This window comes from Bombina bombina, chromosome 7 (assembly GCF_027579735.1).
Source record: "Bombina bombina isolate aBomBom1 chromosome 7, aBomBom1.pri, whole genome shotgun sequence".
Classification (NCBI taxonomy): domain Eukaryota; kingdom Metazoa; phylum Chordata; class Amphibia; order Anura; family Bombinatoridae; genus Bombina; species Bombina bombina.
In genome coordinates this window covers 517930798-517948103 of record NC_069505.1, presented here as the reverse complement: position 1 = coordinate 517948103, position 17306 = coordinate 517930798, and the positions used below count along the sequence as shown (strand labels likewise).

Sequence of the window (17306 nt, the reverse complement as noted above, 5' to 3'; positions counted from 1 at the left end):
TTAGAGTTTTTTAGTGTTTAACTGTAGTTTTTCATTATTCAATCAAGAGTTTGTTATTTTCAAATAGTGCTGGTACGTACTATTTACTCAGAAACAGAAAAGAGATGAAGAATTCTGTTTGTATGAGGAAAATGATTTTAGCAACCGTAACTAAAATCCATGGCTGTTCCACACAGGACTGTTGAGAGCAATTAACTTCAGTTGGGGGAACAGTTTGCAGTCCCTTGCTGCTTGAGGTATGACACATTCTAACAAGACGATGTAATGCTGGAAGCTGTCATTTTCCCTATGGGATCCGGTAAGCCATGTTTATTACGATTGTAAATAAGGGCTTCACTAGGGCTTATTTAAACTGTAGACTTTTTCTGGGCTAAATCGATTGATTATTAACACATATTTAGCCTTGAGGAATCATTTTATCTGGGTATTTTGATATAATAATATCGGCAGGCACTGTTTTAGACACCTTATTCTTTAGGGGCTTTCCCAAAGCATAGGCAGAGTCTCATTTTCGCGCCGGTGTTGCGCACTTGTTTTTGAGAGGCATGGCATGCAGTCGCATGTGAGAGGAGCTCTGATACTTATAAAAGACTTCTGAAGGCGTCATTTGGTATCGTATTCCCCTTTGGGTTTGGTTGGGTCTCAGCAAAGCAGATACCAGGGACTGTAAAGGGGTTTAAAGCTTAAAACGGCTCCGGTTCCGTTATTTTAAGGGTTAAAGCTTCCAAAATTGGTGTGCAATATTTTCCAGGCTTTAAGACGCTGTGGTGAAAATTTGGTGAATTTTGAACAATTCCTTCATGTTTTTTCGCAATTGCAGTAATAAAGTGTGTTCAGTTTAAAATTTAAAGTGACAGTAACGGTTTTATTTTAAAACGTTTTTTGTACTTTCTGATCAAGTTTATGCCTGTTTAACATGTCTGAACTACCAGATAGACTGTGTTCTGAATGTGGGGAAGCCAGAATTCCTATTCATTTAAATAAATGTGATTTATGTGATAATGACAATGATGCCCAAGATGATTCCTCAAGTGAGGGGAGTAAGCATGGTACTGCATCATTCCCTCCTTCGTCTACACGAGTCTTGCCCACTCAGGAGGCCCCTAGTACATCTAGCGCGCCAATACTCCTTACTATGCAACAATTAACGGCTGTAATGGATAATTCTGTCAAAAACATTTTAGCCAAAATTAACCCTTGTCAGCGTAAGCGTGGCTGCTCTGTTTTAGTTACTGAAGAGCATGACGACGCTGATATTAATATCTCTGAAGGGCCCCTAACCCAATCTGAGGGGGCCAGGGAGGTTTTGTCTGAGGGAGAAATTACTGATTTAGGGAACATTTCTCAGCAGGCTGAATCTGATGTGATTACATTTAAATTTAAATTGGAACATCTCCGCATTTTGCTTAAGGAGGTATTATCCACTCTGGATGATTGTGAAAATTTAGTCATCCCAGAGAAACTATGTAAAATGGACAAGTTCCTAGAGGTGCCGGGGCTCCCAGAAGCTTTTCCTATACCCAAGCGGGTGGCGGACATTGTTAATAAAGAATGGGAAAGGCCCGGTATTCCTTTCGTCCCTCCCCCCATATTTAAAAAATTGTTTCCTATGGTCGACCCCAGAAAGGACTTATGGCAGTCAGTCCCCAAGGTCGAGGGAGCGGTTTCTACTTTAAACAAACGCACCACTATTCCCATAGAGGATAGTTGTGCTTTCAAAGATCCTATGGATAAAAAATTAGAAGGTTTGCTTAAAAAGATGTTTGTTCAGCAGGGTTACCTTCTACAACCCATTTCATGCATTGTCCCTGTCACTACTGCCGCATATTTCTGGTTTGATGAACTGCTTAAGGTGCTCGATAGTGACTCTCCTCCTTATGAGGAGATTATGGACAGAATCAATGCTCTCAAATTGGCTAATTCTTTCACTCTAGACGCCTCTTTGCAATTGGCTAAGTTAGCGGCTAAGAACTCTGGGTTTGCTATTGTGGCGCGCAGAGCGCTTTGGTTGAAATCTTGGTCGGCTGATGCGTCTTCCAAGAACAAGCTACTAAACATTCCTTTCAAGGGGAAAACGCTGTTTGGTCCTGACTTGAAAGAGATTATCTCTGATATCTCTGGGGGTAAGGGCCACGCCCTTCCTCAGGATCGGCCCTTCAAGGCTAAAAATAGACCTAATTTTCGTCCCTTTCGTAAAAACGGACCAGCCCAAGGTGCTACGTCCTCTAAGCAAGAGGGTAATACTTCTCAGGCCAAGCCAGCTTGGAGACCAATGCAAGGCTGGAACAAGGGAAAGCAGGCCAAGAAACCTGCCACTGCTACCAAGACAGCATGAAATATTGGCCCCCGATCCGGGACCGGATCTGGTGGGGGGCAGACTCTCTCTCTTCGCTCAGGCTTGGGCAAGAGATGTTCTGGATCCTTGGGCGCTAGAAATAGTCTCCCAGGGTTATCTTCTGGAATTCAAGGGACTTTCCCCAAGGGGGAGGTTCCACAGGTCGCAGTTGTCTTCAGACCACATAAAAAGACAGGCGTTCTTACATTGTGTAGAAGACCTGTTAAAAATGGGAGTGATTCATCCTGTTCCATTAAGAGAACAAGGGATGGGGTTCTACTCCAATCTGTTCATAGTTCCCAAAAAAGAGGGAACGTTCAGACCAATCCTAGATCTCAAGATCTTAAACAAATTTCTCAAGGTCCCATCGTTCAAAATGGAAACCATTCGAACTATCCTTCCTTCCATCCAGGAAGGTCAATTCATGACCACGGTGGATTTAAAGGATGCGTATCTACATATTCCTATCCACAAGGAACATCATCGGTTCCTAAGGTTTGCATTCCTGGACAAACATTACCAGTTCGTGGCGCTTCCTTTTGGATTAGCCACTGCTCCAAGGATTTTCACAAAGGTACTAGGGTCCCTTCTAGCGGTGCTAAGACCAAGGGGCATTGCAGTAGTACCTTACCTGGACGACATTCTGATTCAAGCGTCGTCCCTTCCTCAAGCAAAGGCTCACACGGACATTGTCCTGGCCTTTCTCAGATCTCACGGCTGGAAAGTGAACGTGGAAAAGAGTTCTCTATCCCCGTCAACAAGGGTTCCCTTCTTGGGAACAATTATAGACTCCTTAGAAATGAGGATCTTTCTAACAGAGGCCAGAAAAACAAAGCTTCTGGATTCTTGTCGGATACTTCATTCCGTTCCTCTTCCTTCCATAGCTCAGTGCATGGAAGTGATCGGGTTGATGGTGGCGGCGATGGACATAGTTCCTTTTGCGCGCATTCATCTAAGACCATTACAACTGTGCATGCTCAGTCAGTGGAATGGGGACTATACAGACTTGTCTCCGAAGATACAAGTAAATCAGAGGACCAGAGACTCACTCCGTTGGTGGCTGTCCCTGGACAATCTGTCTCAAGGGATGATGTTCCACAGACCAGAGTGGGTCATTGTCACGACCGACGCCAGTCTGATAGGCTGGGGCGCGGTCTGGGGATCCCTGAAAGCTCAGGGTCTTTGGTCTCGGGAAGAATCTCTTCTACCGATAAATATTCTGGAACTGAGAGCGATATTCAATGCGCTCCAGGCCTGGCCCCAGCTTGCGAGGACCAGGTTCATTCGGTTTCAATCAGACAACATGACGACTGTTGCGTACATCAACCATCAGGGGGGAACAAGGAGTTCCCTAGCGATGGAAGAAGTAACCAAAATTATTCTTTGGGCGGAGTCTCACTCCTGCCACCTGTCTGCTATCCACATCCCAGGAGTGGAAAATTGGGAAGCGGATTTTCTGAGTCGTCAGACATTGCATCCGGGGGAGTGGGAACTCCATCCGGAAATCTTTGCCCAAGTCACTCACCTGTGGGGCATTCCAGACATGGATCTGATGGCCTCTCGTCAGAACTTCAAAGTTCCTTGCTACGGGGCCAGATCCAGGGATCCCAAGGCGGCTCTAGTGGATGCACTAGTAGCACCTTGGACCTTCAAACTAGCTTATGTGTTCCCGCCATTTCCTCTCATCCCCAGGCTGATAGCCAGGATCAAGCAGGAGAGGGCGTCGGTGATCTTGATAGCTCCTGCGTGGCCACGCAGGACTTGGTATGCAGATCTGGTGAATATGTCATCGGCTCCACCTTGGAAGCTACCTTTGAGACGAGACCTTCTTGTTCAGGGTCCGTTCGAACATCCGAATCTGGTTTCACTCCAGCTGACTGCGTGGAGATTGAACGCTTGATTTTATCGAAGCGAGGATTCTCAGATTCTGTGATCGATACTCTTGTTCAGGCCAGAAAGCCTGTGACTAGAAAGATTTACCACAAAATTTGGAAAAAATATATCTGTTGGTGTGAATCTAAAGGATTCCCTTGGGACAAGGTTAAGATTCCTAGGATTCTATCCTTCCTTCAAGAAGGATTGGAAAAAGGATTATCGGCAAGTTCCCTGAAGGGACAGATTTCTGCCTTGTCGGTATTACTTCACAAAAAGCTGGCAGCTGTGCCAGATGTTCAAGCCTTTGTTCAGGCTCTGGTTAGAATCAAGCCTGTTTACAAACCTTTGACTCCTCCTTGGAGTCTCAATTTAGTTCTTTCAGTTCTTCAGGGGGTTCCGTTTGAACCCTTACATTCCGTTGATATTAAGTTATTATCTTGGAAAGTTTTGTTTTTAGTTGCGATTTCTTCTGCTAGAAGAGTCTCAGAATTATCTGCTCTGCAGTGTTCTCCTCCTTATCTGGTGTTCCATGCAGATAAGGTGGTTTTACGTACTAAACCTGGTTTTCTTCCAAAAGTTGTTTCTAACAAAAACATTAACCAGGAGATTATCGTACCTTCTCTGTGTCCAAAACCAGTTTCAAAGAAGGAACGTTTGTTGCACAATTTGGATGTTGTTCGCGCTCTAAAATTCTATTTAGATGCTACAAAGGATTTTAGACAAACATCTTCCTTGTTTGTTGTTTATTCAGGTAAAAGGAGAGGTCAAAAAGCAACTTCTACCTCTCTCTCTTTTTGGATTAAAAGCATCATCAGATTGGCTTACGAGACTGCCGGACGGCAGCCTCCCGAAAGAATCACAGCTCATTCCACTAGGGCTGTGGCTTCCACATGGGCCTTCAAGAACGAGGCTTCTGTTGATCAGATATGTAGGGCAGCGACTTGGTCTTCACTGCACACTTTTACCAAATTTTACAAGTTTGATACTTTTGCTTCTTCTGAGGCTATTTTTGGGAGAAAGGTTTTGCAAGCCGTGGTGCCTTCCATTTAGGTGACCTGATTTGCTCCCTCCCTTCATCCGTGTCCTAAAGCTTTGGTATTGGTTCCCACAAGTAAGGACGACGCCGTGGACCGGACACACCTATGTTGGAGAAAACAGAATTTATGTTTACCTGATAAATTACTTTCTCCAACGGTGTGTCCGGTCCACGGCCCGCCCTGGTTTTTTTAATCAGGTCTGATAATTTATTTTCTTTAACTACAGTCACCACGGTAACATATGGTTTCTCCTATGCAAATATTCCTCCTTAACGTCGGTCGAATGACTGGGGTAGGCGGAGCCTAGGAGGGATCATGTGACCAGCTTTGCTGGGCTCTTTGCCATTTCCTGTTGGGGAAGAGAATATCCCACAAGTAAGGACGACGCCGTGGACCGGACACACCGTTGGAGAAAGTAATTTATCAGGTAAACATAAATTCTGTTTTCCTAGTTTCTATGTATTAGGATGAAATGAGAGGTGAATGTTTATTATTTAAGAGGTACATTTCCTTGTGTCTGAGTATTAGGGGTATTCGAGAGGTATGTGTCCTAGTGTATTTGTGTTAGTAGATGGTGAGAGATATGTGTCCTTGTATTTTGGCAGGATAGAAGTATGTGTCCTAGTGTTTGTATATTGGGAACTATTGAGCGGTATATACACTTATGTTTGTGTATTTAGCATGAGGTGAGACGTATGTGTCTTGGTGTTTTTGTATTAGGAAGAGTTAAGTGTTACACTTCCTGGTACCTGTATGTTAGCAGGAGGTGAGACGTGTGTGTCCTGGGAAATAAGAGGTTCATGTCTTGGTGCCTGTGTATTTGTAGGAGGAGATAGGTGCATGACTTGTTTCTGGTGCATTAGAAATAAGTGAGAGGTATGTATATACTTGTGGCTGTAAATTGGGAGGAGAAGAAAGGTATGTGAGTTGGGTACAAGTCCTGTTGTCTGTATATTAGGAACAGGTGAAAGCTACATGTTCAGGTGTCTGTGTATTAAGAGGAGGTGATAGGTATATGTCCTGGTTAAAAGTTTTTCCTTCAGGAATACAAACATCACTGGCTATCAGAGAAACTAGACTTACATGGATAGTACGAACAATAGGCAGTAACAGCAGAGACATAGAACAGTATTATCCAGCAGATACACAAAACAGGAAAGGCTGGAGCAAAAGTTACATAACTGGTAGCTAGAAAGACAACAAATCATTTAATAGCTGCACAGGTCTTTCCTAAAGAGTGTTAGAAATACTTCAAAAGAAGAGCACCAAGACCATAACTGGTGAAGAAACATCTTCTTCTGTGCGGTGGTGGTGTGTTAGGTGGAGTCAAGAGGTCCTGGTAACTATATATTAGGGAGAGTGGTGAGAGGAATGTGTTTTACTGACTTGTATTAGGGTTAGTTATCAGTACATGTCCTAGTGTTCTGGGGGCCCGAGTCTAAAACGCTCTCTGGGCTTGTGAGATTCTATACGCAAGTCTTTCTATTTCCATGGTGGAATGATTTAAAGCCACTTTTTACCCTAAAATCAGGGTGTCTCACTAAGGGGCGTATACTGCATTACTGTATACTTTCCTCATATCCCAGTCATTCTTTGCCTTTCTTCACATGAGGTTGGCAGAGAAGTGTCAGAAGATTCGCAGTAGTTCCTTATGAAGGGTATCTACCCTTCGGAATCGGACTGGAGTTTTAAGTAGTCTTGTCAGCCTCTCAGTGAGAGCTTTGACGAAAGTTAGAGTCTGGAGATACAGGGAGAGTCTTTCTGCGAACCCATCCAGACTCGTATTAACAGCTCCTAAGCAATCAGTGTTGACGAGTTTCACTGCCTGCTTCCATCACTCAAGTCCATGTCAGGAGCGATGCTACAAGACAGTCACACTTGAGAGGCTGTGTTTCTGTTCCACGGCATAGATTCCGATAAGATCGTTTCATTTTTTACACATATGATAAAGCTAGAAGACTTTTATTTGTATAGAATCAAGGGTTAATATCTCCTTAGAGGGATTATTGAACAGTGGGGATTAATCACATACATTTATTCGATTATACTGCAACATGTGTAAGATGTTTTTTTGGGCTCAGGCAGATGTTGGAACGTATAGGTTTTTACTTTCGTTTTTTGAGCTGCACAGCTTGAAAGGCTTGGCGCACTTTTTTCTCTTGTTAAGTGTGTTCAGTCCACGGGTCATCCATTACTTATGGGATATATTCTCCTTCCCAACAGGAAGTTGCAAGAGGATCACCCAAGCAGAGCTGCTATATAGCTCCTCCCCTCACATGTCATACCCAGTCATTCTCTTGCAAGTCTCAACAAAGGAGGTTGTGAGAGGAGATAGGAGTTTCTTACTTAATATTCTTCAATCAAAAGTTTATTATTTTAAAATAGCACCGGAGTGTGCTGTTTGTTCTCTCAGGCAGTATTTAGAAGAAGAATCTGCCTGCGTTTTTCTATAATCTTAGCAGACGTAACTAAGATCCACTGGCTGTTCTCGCACATTCTGAGGAGTGGGGTAACTTCAGAGAAGGGAATAGCATGCGGGGTCCCCCGCAAATGAGGTATGTGCAGTAAAATATTTTCTGGGAATGGAATTGACTAAGAAAATACTGCTGTTACCCATATGACGTAAGTACAGCCTTTAATGCAGTAGTAGCGACTGGTATCAGGCTGATAAATGTATGCGCAGTTGAGTTATTTTCTAGGGACTAGAATTTGACTTTAAATACTGTTAGTACTGAAATAAATGTATGAGCCTTAACTGCAGTAGAAGCGACTGGTAGCAGGCTTAGTGATAACTTTGCATAACACTGGAAAGTTGTTTTTTAAAACGTTTACTGGCATGTTATTCGTTTTGTGAGGTACTTTGGTGATAAATCTTTTTGGGCATGATTTTTTTCCACATGGCTAACGTATATTTCTGCATAGAAACCGTTATATCAGGTCTCCCACCGTTGTAATATGAGTGGGAGAGACCGTTTTTTAGCGCCTTGTTGCGCAGGTAAAATTCTAGCACAGTCTTCCTGCTTCTTCCTCCTTGATCCAGGACGTCTCCAGAGAGCTCCGGGGTCTTCAAAATTCATTTTTGAGGGAGGTAATCAGTCACAGCAGACCTGTGACAGTGTGTTTGACTGTGAGAAAGGCGTTAAATCTTAAATTGATTATCCGTTTTTGGGTATTGAGGGGTTAATCATCCTTTTGCTAATGGGTGCAATCCTCTGCTAATTTCATACATTTACTGTTAAAAATTGGTTGCTATAACTGTATTAGTTCATTGTTATTTCAACTGTGACAGTTTTTTTTGTGTTTTTAAAAGCGCTGCAGCGTTTTTTATATTGCTTGTAAACTTATTGAAAGAAATTTCCAAGCTTGATAGCTTCATTGCTAGTCTGTTTAAACATGTCTGACACAGATGAATCTGCTTGCTCATTATGTTTAAAGGCCAATGTGGAGCCCAATAGAAATATGTGTACCAATTGTATTGATGTTACTTTAAATAAAAGTCTGTCTTTACCGGTAAAGAAATTATCACCAGACAACGAGGGGGAAGTTATGCCGCCTAACTCTCCTCACGTGTCAGTACCTTCGCCTCCCGCTCAGGAGGTGCGTGAGATTGTGGCGCCAAGTACATCAAGGCACTTACAAATCACTTTACAAGATATGGCTACTGTTATGACAGAAGTATTATCTAATTTGCCTGAGTTAAGAGGCAAGCGCGATAGCTCTGGGTTAAGGACAGAGCGCGCTGACGATATGAGGGCCATGTCTGACACTGCGTCACAATTTGCAGAACATGAGGACGGAGAGCTTCATTCTGTGGGTGACGGATCTGATCCAGGGAGACCGGATTCAGAAATATCACATTTTAAATTTAAGCTTGAGAACCTCCGTGTATTGCTAGGGGAGGTATTAGCGGCTCTGAATGATTGCGACACGGTTGCAATCCCATAGAAATTATGTAGGCTGGATAAATGCTATGCGGTACCGGTGTGTACTGACGTTTTTCCTATACCTAAAAGGCTTACAGAGATTATTAGCAAGGAGTGGGATAAACCCGGTGTGCCTTTTTCCCCTCCTCCGATATTTAGAAAGATGTTCCCAATAGACGCCACCACACGAGACTTATGGCAGACGGTCCCTAAGGTGGAGGGAGCAGTTTCTACTTTAGCCAAGCGTACCACTATTCCGGTGGAGGATAGTTGTGCTTTCTCAGATCCAATGGATAAAAAATTAGAAGGTTACCTTAAGAAAATGTTTGTTCAACAAGGTTTTATATTACAGCCCCTTGCATGCATTGCGCCCGTCACTGCTGCAGCGGCGTTCTGGTTTGAGTCTCTGGAAGAGGCTATTCGCACAGCACCATTGGATGAGACTATGAACAAGCTTAAAGCCCTTAAGCTAGCTAATGCATTTGTTTTGGATGCCGTTGTGCATTTAACCAAACTAACGGCTAAGAACTCTGGATTCGCCATCCAGGCGCACAGAGTGCTATGGCTTAAATCCTGGTCAGCAGATGTAACTTCTAAATCTAAATTGCTTAATATTCCTTTCAAAGGGCAAACTTTATTCGGGCCCGGCTTGAAGGAGATTATTGCTGACATTACTGGAGGTAAGGGTCACACCCTTCCTCAGGACAGGGCCAAATCAAAGGCCAAACAGTCTAGTTTTCGTGCCTTTCGTAATTTCAAGGCAATTTTCAACTTCCTCCGCTCCAAAACAGGAAGGAACTGCTGCTCGTTACAGACAGGGTTGGAAAAGCAACCAGTCCTGGAACAAGGGCAAGCAGGCCAGAAAGCCTACTTCTGCCCCTAAGACAGCATGAAGAGAGGGCCCCCTATCCGGAAACGGATCTAGTGGGGGGCAGACTTTCTCTCTTCGCCCAGGCTTGGGCAAGAGATGTCCAGGATCTCTGGGCGTTGGAGATTATATCTCAGGGATACCTTCTGGACTTCAAAGCTTCTCCTCCACAAGGGAGATTTCATCTTTCAAGGTTATCAGCAAACCAAATAAAGAAAGAGGCTTTTCTTCACTGTGTACAAGACCTCCTAGTAATGGGGGTGATCCACCCAGTTCCGCGGACGGAACAAGGGCAAGGATTTTACTCAAATCTGTTTGTGGTTCCCAAGAAAGAGGGAACCTTCAGACCAATCTTGGACCTAAAAATCTTAAACAGTTCCTAAGAGTTCCATCATTCAAAATGGAAACTATTCGAACCATCCTACCCATGATCCAAGAGGGTCAGTATATGACCACAGTGGACTTAAAGGATGCCTACCTTCACATACAGATTCACAAAGATCATTATCGGTACCTAAGGTTTGCCTTTCTAGACAGGCATTACCAGTTTGTAGCTCTTCCCTTCGGGTTAGCTACGGCCCCAAGAATTTTTACAAAGGTTCTGGGCTCGCTTCTGGCCGTACTAAGACCGCGAGGCATAGCGGTGGCTCCGTACCTAGACAACATTCTGATACATGCGTCAAGTTTTCAAAATGCAAAGTCTCATACAGAGATAGTTCTAGCATTTCTGAGGTCGCATGGGTGGAAAGTGAACATGGAAAAGAGTTCTCTGTTACCACAAGGGTTCCCTTTCTAGGGACTCTTATAGATTCTGTAGAGATGAAGATTTACCTGACGGAATCCAGGTTATCAAAAATCCTAAATGCTTGCCGTGTCCTTCATTCCATTCCAAGCCCATCAGTAGCTCAGTGCATGGAAGTAATCGGCTTAATGGTCGCGGCAATGGACATAGTGCCATTTGCGCGCCTGCATTTCAGACCGCTGCAATTATGCATGCTGAGTCAGTGGAATGGGGATTACTCAGATCTTTCCCCTTTACTAAATCTGGACCAGGAGGCCAGAGATTCTCTTCTCTGGTGGTTGTCTCGGATTCATCTGTCCAAGGGAATGACTTTTCGCAGACCAGATTGGACGATTGTAACAACAGATGCCAGCCTACTAGGCTGGGGCGCAGTCTGGAATTCCCTGAAGGCTCAGGGATCGTGGACTCTGGAGGAGAAACTCCTCCCAATAAACATTCTGGAATTAAGAGCAATATTCAATGCTCTTCTAGCTTGGCCTCAGTTAGCAACACTGAGGTTCATCAGATTTCAGTCGGACAACATCACGACTGTGGCTTACATCAATCATCAAGGGGGAACCAGGAGTTCCCTAGCGATGTTAGAAGTCTCAAAGATAATTTGCTGGGCAGAGTCTCACTCTTGCCACCTGTCAGCGATCTACATCCCAGGCGTGGAGAACTGGGAGGCGGACTTTCTAAGTCGCCAGACTTTTCACCCGGGGGAGTGGGAACTTCACCCGGAGGTATTTGCTCAACTGATTCTTCGTTGGGGCGAACCGGAACTGGATCTCATGGCATCTCGCCAGAACGCCAAGCTTCCTTGTTACGGATCCAGGTCCAGGGACCCGGGAGCGGTGCTGATAGATGCACTAGCAGCCCCTTGGGTTTTCAACATGGCTTATGTGTTTCCACCGTTTCCGTTGCTGCCTCGACTGATTGCCAGGATCAAACAGGAGAGAGCATCGGTGATTCTGATAGCGCCTGCGTGGCCACGCAGGACCTGGTATGCAGACCTAGTGGACATGTCGTCCTGTCCACCATGGTCTCTGCCTCTGAGGCAGGACCTTCTAATTCAGGGTCCTTTCAACCATCCAAGCCTAATTTCTCTGAGGCTGACTGCATGGAGATTGAACGCTTGATTTTATCAAAGCGTGGTTTCTCGGAGTCGGTTATTGATACATTAATACAGGCTCGGAAACCGGTTACCAGAAAAATTTACCATAAGATATGACGTAAATATTTATATTGGTGTGAATCCAAGAGTTACTCATGGAGTAAGGTTAGGATTCCTAGGATATTGTCTTTTCTACAAGAGGGTTTAGAAAAGGGTTTATCCGCTAGTTCATTAAAGGGGCAGATTTCTGCTCTGTCTATTCTTTTACACAAACGTCTGGCAGAGAACCCAGACGTCCAGGCTTTTTGTCAGGCTTTGGCTAGGATTAAGCCTGTGTTTAAAACTGTTGCTCCTCCGTGGAGCTTAAACTTGGTTCTTAAAGTTTTTCAGGGTGTTCCGTTTGAACCCCTTCATTCCATTGATATTAAGCTTTTATCTTGGAAAGTTCTGTTTTTGATGGCTATTTCCTCGGCTCGGAGAGTCTCTGAGTTATCTGCCTTACATTGTGATTCTCCTTATCTGATTTTTCATTCAGACAAGGTAGTTCTACGTACTAAACCTGGGTTTTTACCTAAGGTTGTTTCTAATAGGAATATCAATCAGGAGATTGTTGTTCCATCATTATGTCCTAATCCTTCTTCAAAGAAGGAACGTCTTTTGCATAATCTGGACGTAGTCCGTGCCCTGAAGTTCTACTTACAGGCAACTAAAGATTTTCGGCAAACTTCTTCTCTGTTTGTCGTTTATTCTGGACAGAGGAGAGGTCAAAAGGCTTCGGCCACCTCTCTCTCTTTTTGGCTTCGTAGCATAATACGTTTAGCCTATGAGACTGCTGGACAGCAGCCCCCTGAAAGAATTACAGCTCATTCCACTAGAGCTGTGGCTTCCACCTGGGCCTTTAAGAATGAGGCCTCTGTTGAACAGATTTGCAAGGCTGCAACTTGGTCTTCACTTCATACCTTTTCAAAATTTTACAAATTTGACACTTTTGCTTCTTCGGAGGCTGTTTTTGGGAGAAAGGTTCTACAGGCAGTGGTTCCTTCTGTTTAAAGTTCCTGCCTTGTCCCTCCCATCATCCGTGTACTTTAGCTTTGGTATTGGTATCTCATAAGTAATGGATGACCCGTGGACTGAACACACTTAACAAGAGAAAACATAATTTATGCTTACCTGATAAATTTATTTCTCTTGTAGTGTGTTCAGTCCACGGCCCGCCCTGTCTTTTTTTGAGGCAGTTCTAAATTTTAATTAAAACTCCAGTCACCACTGCACCCTATAGTTTCTCCTTTCTCGTCTTGTTTCGGTCAAATGACTGGATATGACATGTGAGGGGAGGAGCTATATAGCAGCTCTGCTTGGGTGATCCTCTTGCAACTTCCTGTTGGGAAGGAGAATATATCCCATAAGTAATGGATGACCCGTGGACTGAACACACTACAAGAGAAATAAATTTATCAGGTAAGCATAAATTATGTTTTTGCTCTTATAGCAGGGGCGGTCCTGCATTGCACACCATGTGACTGGGTGTGGTCACACCTTATTTCCTCTTTTCTGATCGTGCTGGTTACCGGAGAAGAAGCGGTTTCTCTGTTTTGCCTGGGTCATAGGAGGTGGTGAGTGCCCCAGCCATTGGGGCTATAAAGGTGCCATTTTTTTCTTATTAATCAATAGTCTGCTCTGTAAGCGCAAGCTATGGAGGATTCTGATGTGTTAGAGGGTACTCCCTCTTTACCTAAGTCTAATACCTGTCTTTATTGTGAGGAGGCCACGGTATACCCGCCCTCTCAACTATGTTCCACATGCCTTGATAAAGTAATCATGTCAAAGAAGGTTAATATGTTTGATACCACTGAGCCATCCACCTCTGAGGAGTCTACGTCCCGTGAGGTGCTCACCCTACAGTCATCTCCTAATACACATGCAGCTTACCGTAGCACTCCTAATCCTCCAGGAGGGTGCCTTTTACCGCCAGACTTTACTGCGCAGTTACAAACGGAGTTGTCTGCAGCCTTTGGTGCTTTACCTCGCCCTGTAAGCGCAAGCGTAAGGCCAAATATTGCTATCCTTCCCAGGGGTCATCAACTAGTTTGTTGGATTTATCTGATAAGAGATTATCCGATGACGAAGGCACCTCTGATACTTCAGAGGACGCACTTTCTGGGTCGGAGTCTGCTGCCTCTAAACCTCCAGCTGCGGAGGAACCAGACTTTAGATTTAGGATTGAACATTTACGCTTTCTGTTGAAGGAAGTTTTGGCTACGTTAGAGGTTCCAGAGCCCAAATTGCCTGATGAACCTTTGATTCTTAAATTAGATAAGGTCTACGAGAACAGGGTTGTACCACAAACTTTCCCGGTTCCTGTAAAGATGGCGAACATTATTAAGAATGAATGGGAAAGGATTGGTTCTTCCTTTTCCCCTTCGTCTTCCTTTAAGAAATTGTTCCCGGTTACAGACACTCAATTGGAGTTGTGTGGTTCCATCACCAAAGTGGATGGCACTATCTCCACGCTTGCTAAATGCACTACTATCCCGCTTGAGGATAGATCGTCGTTCAAAGAGCTTATGGATAAGAAGATAGAAGCTCTGTTAATAAATATGTTTCAACATACGGGATATTTGTTTCAACCGGTAGTGGCTGTTGCTTTGGTTGCTGGAGCGGCTACCTACTGGTGTGACTCCTTATCTGAGTTGATCGAGGTGGAGGGTCCCCTCAACGTGATCCAGGAAAGAATTAAGGCCTTAAGGGTTGCTAATTCTTTTATTTGTGATGCAAATATGCAAATTATTCGCCTGAATGCTAAGGCTTCAGGTTTTTCTGTTCAAGCCCATAGGGCACTCTGGCTGAAGTCCTGGTCTGCGGACATGACTTCTAAGTCCAGACTTCTTTCCCTCCCCTTTAAGGAAAAGATTTTATTTGGTCGAGGCCTGGGCTCAATTATCTCCACGGTTACTGGAGGCAAAGGTGCCTTTTTACCGCAAGATAAGAGGAACAAGCAAGGTCCTAATTTTCGTTCCATTCATTCTGATAAATGCCAACGTCAGCAGCCCTCTGCAAAGCCCGAGCAATCCATGAGTACTTGGAAGCCTGCTCAGTCCTGGAATAAATCCAAGCAGAGCAAGAAGCCAGACGAGACAAAGTCGGCACGAAGGAGTGGTCACCGATCCGATTCTGGATCACGTAGGGGGCAGACTGTCGCTCTTTTCAGACGCTTCGTTTGGTGACGTGCAGGACCCGTGGGTCCTGGAGGTCATCGCTCAGGGATACAAGATAGGTTTCAAGTTTTATCCACCCAGGGGCAGATTCCTCCTATCAAACCGGTCTTCCAGGCAAGAAAAGAGAGAAGCATTTCTGGGGTGCGTGAGTGATTTATCCACCCTAGGATTCATTGTCTGTTGCAGAAAGAGGTTTGGGATACTATTCAAACCTTTTTGTGGTCCCAAAGAAGGAGGGAACTTTCTGCCCAATTCTGGACCTAAAGTGCTTAAACAAATTCCTATCTGTCCCCTCATTCAAGATGGAGATGATAAGGTACATCCTTCCCTTAGCTCAGGAAGGACAGTTCATGGCCACTATAGATCTGAAGGACAGGACAGGTTCTACTTAGAACAGGCCTCGCCATGGTCAATTAAAGAAGTTGCATGCACGTGTTAAGCCTCATATCCAGAGGTTGTCTTTGGGAAATAGACATATGAGTGCTGCCAGCATTGCTGCAGAGGTTGAAGGGGTGGGGTGGTCAGCCTGTCAGTGATCAGACCATACGCCCACACTGCATCAAATTGTTATGCCTGACTGTCGTCCCAAAAGGAAGCCTCTTCTAAAGATGATGAACAAGAAAGCCTGCAAGCAGACTAAGTACATGGATTACTGAAACCATGTCCTGTGGTCCAATGAGACCAAGATAAACGTATTTGGTTCAGATGGTGTCAAGCATGTGTGGCGGCAACCAGGTGAGGAGTACAAAGACAAGTGTGTCTTGCCTACAGTCAAGCATGGTGGTGGAAGTGTCATGGTCTGGGCCTGCATGAGTGCTGCCGGCACTGGGGAACTACAGTTCATTGAGGGAACCATGAATGACAACATGTACTGTGACATACTGAAGCAGAGCATGATCCCCTCCCTTGGAATACTGCCCTGCGGCCCAGTCTCCTAACATGATAACGACCCCAAACACACTCCAAGATGACCACTGCCTTGCTAAAGAAGCTGAGGGTAAAGCTTATGGACTGGCCAAGCATGTCTCCAGACCTAAACTCTATTGAGCATCTGTGGGGCATCCTCAAATGGAAGGTGGGGGAGCGCAAGGTCTCTAATATCCACCAGCTCTGTGATGACGTCATGGAGGAGTGTAAGAGGATTCCAGTGGCAACCTGTGAAGCTCTGGTGAACTCCATGCCTAAGAGGGTTAAGTCAGTGCTGGAAAATAATGGTGCCCACACAAAATATTGACACTTTGGACCCAATTTGGACATTTCCATTTGGGGTATACTCACTTTTGTTGCCAACGGTTTAGACATTAATAGCTGTGTACATAAAAAGAAAGAAGCGCTCAACCTGGGAACGAACAATAGCAAACCCCAGACGTACGTTTCGGCCTATTGAGGGCCTCGTCAGTGAGGTGCAGCCATATCCATCTAGGCACACTGAGCAACGGGTCCACGTCTGGGTTCCTGCATCACACTTAGGGAGACTTCCCTAAGTGGCATACACAAAAAGTTAGAAGCGCTCAACCTGGGAAAGAACAATAGCATAATAGCTTGTTCTTGTGCCATAGAACAAGCTATTATGCTATTGTTCGTTCCCAGGTTGAGCGCTTCTCTCTTTTTATTTATGCAAATTATGACACTTATGGAAGTCTCCCTAAGTGTGATGCAGGAATCCAGACGTGGACCCGTTGCTCAGTATGCCTAGAGGGATATGGCTGCACCTCATTGATGAGGCCCACAATAGGCCGAAACGTACGTCTGGGGTTTTGCCGTTTCTCTCGTTCAGAGAGGGATTGCCTGGTATTTCGGTGCTGGACTGTACTGTGAAGTTAGGATCAGACTGATATGCTACAGGAAAGTTCTTCTCTGTGAAAGGCACATATTAAGCAAAAAGAGGCTGCTTCTAGGGTGGTAAACTGGCCATAGAACAAGCTATTATGCTATTGTTCATTCCCAGGTTGAGCGCTTCTCTCTTTTTATTTATTAATAGCTGTGTGTTGAGTTATTTTGAGGGGACAGCAAATTTACACTGTTATACAGGCTGTACACTCACTACTTTACATTTATTATATCTTTTCCGTGTTGTCACATGAAAAGATATAATAAAATATTTACAAAAATCTGAGGGGTGTACTCACTTTTGTGAGATACTGTATATAGCAGTAGC

The 17306-nt window shown here is 44.5% G+C and overlaps 1 protein-coding gene across 1 annotated transcript in view; it reads left to right on the top strand.

The window, feature by feature from the left end:
- Nucleotides 1-17306, top strand: part of SPTBN4 (spectrin beta, non-erythrocytic 4) — a 338530-nt gene that overhangs the window by 312939 nt on the left and 8285 nt on the right. The window lies entirely within an intron of this gene.